General features: G+C 34.0%; 1 protein-coding gene across 4 annotated transcripts in view; it reads right to left on the bottom strand.

Annotated features, from left to right (window-relative positions):
- The window catches only part of LOC117115586 (von Willebrand factor D and EGF domain-containing protein-like), a 59,577-nt gene that overhangs the window by 46,520 nt on the left and 8,537 nt on the right, over positions 1–4,520 (bottom strand). The gene's annotated exons all lie outside the window — the stretch shown is intronic.

Below are 4,520 nucleotides of genomic sequence, written 5' to 3'. Positions count from 1 at the left end.
CCTTCCCCTTGCCACCCCCGAATCCCCCGTCGGGAAAATCATGGTGCTCGGGGCGTATTTGTAAGGATATAGGCCTACCGTAATCTTTACTGTAGCCTACTAGCTGTGAAGGTGTTCACTAATTGTTGCCGAATAGTCTGCTGCGTTCTTGAACGTGTACATAGATTGAACATGGGGCCAACGACTTAAACGTTTCATCCGTAAAATAGTGCGCTATCTAACTTGTAAGTTTTCCAGCAAGGAGACTAGTGGATGGAATTGCACCAGCGACGAAAGGTCTGAAAAAAAACTCCACGTTTCAGCGCACACACATTGGCTACCACCAGCCGACTGAGCTACGCTGCTATAGGCTTCTAAAACCTTGTCCTTAATACAGACAAGACACACGAAATCATAATTGATTTCTGTGAAATTAGGAAGGCTAAAGATCAACTTACCATCCATAACAGCAATGTCAAAGTTGAAGAAAAAATTCAAAAAATCATTGAAATATATTTGCTTCTAAAGTCCTAAAATGACAGGCGCACATGAAACGTATGAAAAAAGATCCAGCAACACCACTTAGGAAAACTGTTGTCATTTTGTTGAATTTTACCCTGTCTGATAAGCTAATTTTATCACTTAGTGATAGAAAGCACTTCTACTGAAAAAAGGCTCTCTCGACTGTAGCAGACAAGTTTCACCCGGGTAGTTCTTTCTATTACTTGATGCAAAGTGGTCACTAAACAGATTTTTTTTCTTAGCCATACTGGAACCACGATGTTTCCATATACTGGATGTAGTGAAATATCTACATGTATAAAACATAAAGATCAGAATAATAGTATATTGATATATTAAAATAATGCATACAAAAAATTCGGAAACACACACAGACGCACACACAAAGAAAGCTTATAGCCGTGTGAAATGCTATTAAATTTAGGCAAATATTTGCACTATTATTATTTATCTATTTGTTAATTATATATATATATATATATATATAGGCATATATATATTATATATATATAATATTATGTCAAGTGTTGACAAAGAGGAGTGGTCGAAATATTCGTTTCAATAAATTTTAATGTTTCTAAAGTCCACATTTTACGTATCTGAGTTGTTATTACCCTTACGCAGTATAATATTATATGTTTCGAAACACACGTGGGCATATCTTCACATGTGCCCTATTCAGTAAACTAGGAAGACAATCACAATTAAATACACATTCCTTTGGCAAAGGCTCAAAACATTTTGCAATGCATACGTTTGTATGCGGTTACACTTTCGTCCTGTAGCTTTTAAAGCTATGGGTTTATACCTCAAAACGTCACGTAGCTATGTCGCATTACCCGGAGGGAAAGTTGATCGTTTGTTATGTACATGTTTAGGCTATTAGAGACTCTGTTGAACAAATGTGGTACACTCTGCTTAGTAAACACGGTATTTTTATTACCAGACATGATTTACAACGATGTATTAAAATAGGTAAAAAACGCAGATTACTTCTTAATGCACCCAGAATTGTAGTGGACAAAATTTTAGTCTTGAATAAAATTAAGTTGTGAATACCTGAACTTTCTGTAAGCAATGTCGTAGCTAGCTATGGGGACAGTTGGGACAGTTCCACACAATCTTTCTATTGTGTCCACAAAGAATGGGTCCACATTTTTAAAATGGGTCTAGATTTCTCATATTTTGTGTAAAATGGGTAAAGTTTTAAGAAAATGGGTCCAGATTTCTTATATTTTACGTAAAATGGATCACTTGTTAAGAAAATAGGTTCAGATTCATGTTTTTGTGTAGAATGGGACGACGTTTATGAAAATTGGTCCACATAGTTTGAATTTACGCAAAGTGGGTCCACCCTGATATTGTCCCACACAGTTTGAAAATCCTTGCTACAGCATTGTCTGTAGGTTTTCGAATATCTCATCCACAACCGACAGTGTCCACTGCAAAAAAGTGCACTCTCTTGGTGAGATAACAATCGGAAGCGTCCTAATAAGCTAAATTTTCCATTCATATTTTTCATCTGTTCATTGAATGTACTTTGTTACTTCCTGCAGTTGTTTTCCGTAGCCGGATTGATGCCAAGACTACAGACCATGAACATAATCTAAGTTCGCTGTCACCAACCATTGCAACCCTAGATGAAAATTGCTTGTGACATTTTACCAATGCAATGTACTCAGATCGGGTAAAAAAAAGTTAAATATTATCGACATACTTTTACAAGTAAGTCTACAGTATTCGTGAAATCAACTGCAAACATGAGCTTACACCGTTTTACCGGCATGAAGCTTTTTTGTTTATTATGATACCACACAGCAAAGTTCCTGGCAATGTCTTGGAGACTTGAGTTGCCAAGCCAAGTGTTGCTAGGATCGGGTTGGACTTCAAAGGACTGACAAATTTGACTTTTATCATAAACAAATTGGTTTTGATATAAGTAATGAAAATGTAGATGTATTACGCATGTAAATTGGTTTTCAATATAAGAATTCACTGATTTATACCACTGCAGGAATTAAAAACAAGTAGAAGCAGGTACTGCAATGCTGTTCCAATGATCGGTGGTCTAGTGTTTGGGTATCAGACTATAATAGTTCTGGAGGTAATATAACTTGTGGTATTTTCACCAAGTATTTGGGAACGTACTGATCTGTCAGTATAACACGTCAGGTAGGGAAAACATCATTCCTATTATCATCATCATTATTATTATCATTATTATGATTGACTACCGTACTTCAAGTGATATAATAATAATGATAATGACAATAATATCAATAATGAAAATTATAACAATAGCCCCTTATATTAATAAACTATAAGATCGGCCTTTTACATACAATACATGTAATGTTCTTTTGAAAATATACTCGCTGCAAGTTAAAACTACATTCTTAAATGATAGAATTTAATATTAGAATTGCTTTATAAATAGGTCTAAGCGTTCATTTTCGAAAGTTTCTTTGCCCAGAACAATATCCTTCCTATATTGTTCAAATTCTTACACTAACTTTCTTCTTGACAAAATATCTAGTAAATCAGCGAGTTGTTTTGATAATTTTCTCATTACATATTGATGTATTATATATTTAATAATTAATCAATATTTTAAATTTTAAAGAATGTCCCGGGGAATAAATATTTAAAATAAATATAGCTATATCCTCTCAGTTAATGGCGGTAGGCAAAGTGCAAATAACATGAAACTCGTAATTTATGACTTAACGTACTAATATGAGTCCCTCTTCTATTTGTGGTGGATGTCGCGTGTGGTATCTCAGTGGAGTATAATTAAAATCTCACAAACTAAACATAACACTGTGACTGTAAAATGTTTAGTTTAATTGTATGTCATCGTTACATACACTGTGTATGTTACATGTGAACAGTATACACAGACAACCTCTCTCTGGCACCTGTCCCCTTTGCGTTTATTCACAGCACAGTGCTAACCATATTGACTTACTTTACATGCTAAATGCAAAGCGATGCAAATTGAAGACTTAAACACATCATAAATAAGGGCAGTTGACATTTATATTGCAACCCCACGTGCAGAAACAATATCACTTCATCCGGAATTCAGATCCAAGGGCTAAAAATGCAATATTTATAGAATGGGTACTCTTGGTTCGCTATAAAAGTTTACTACAGCAACAATCACCACACGCGGGATTGTATGTCGCTAGTATGAGGATGTTGCCAGTATAATCTTTCAATTTCTACAAATAATTCACTCAATCATCATAATGCAATACAAGGCAAAATAATAGGCCACTTTTTTTTTATATAAATTCTTTATTCTCAGTTAATAATACCGTACTAAACATGAGCTAATAGATTAAGTAATCGGCAAGTTAATCTAGCTGTCATCACGTAGCAGCTCATGATCATTGGAAATAAAGATCATTCAGGATTGGCATGGTGCTTTGATTTACAATATACGGAATCGTGAACTGTCAGATATTGTTTTCTAGGTATTCAATTTTGCCTTTCTACAGATATAATTGTAGAAAATGAGCCCATGGTTTGCTAAAAAAAAGAGCAATGCGTGTACTCGATAATAGAATTAAAACCGTTTATATAAACTGTTCCGAATTAGATTAACATACACATAAATAACATTAATTTATATTAACAATAACATATACATAAATCTTGAGGTACACTGTGTTGAGGGGTGCTATATGAACTACCTGCAACCCGCCAAATTAAATTGTCTTTAGAAGGTGTTGGATCTAATATCCGCAATAAATGTTCCTACGACCTAGCGTAATTAGTTAAGTGACATATCCCGGTTTAGATCTTATTGATTGAATTACAATAAATTATACAAATATGTACCCCGCAAACATTACAATATTAGGTATAATGTTAGAAAAATGTTGATAGTAACTTATGTATGCTCTCTTAAAAACAAGATAATAATAATAAAATGTAAATTAAGTTTAACGACAAATTTCTTCGCCTATTTAAATAGGCCTAGTATAGCCTAAATATATCTCTTATACACATCT

Source organism: Anneissia japonica, unplaced genomic scaffold, assembly GCF_011630105.1.
Source record: "Anneissia japonica isolate Jap-2015-1 unplaced genomic scaffold, ASM1163010v1 scaffold1487_len315116_cov162, whole genome shotgun sequence".
Lineage (NCBI taxonomy): Eukaryota > Metazoa > Echinodermata > Crinoidea > Comatulida > Comatulidae > Anneissia > Anneissia japonica.
Note: the sequence above shows the minus strand (reverse complement) of the source record. Positions and strands in the feature narration are given on the sequence as shown.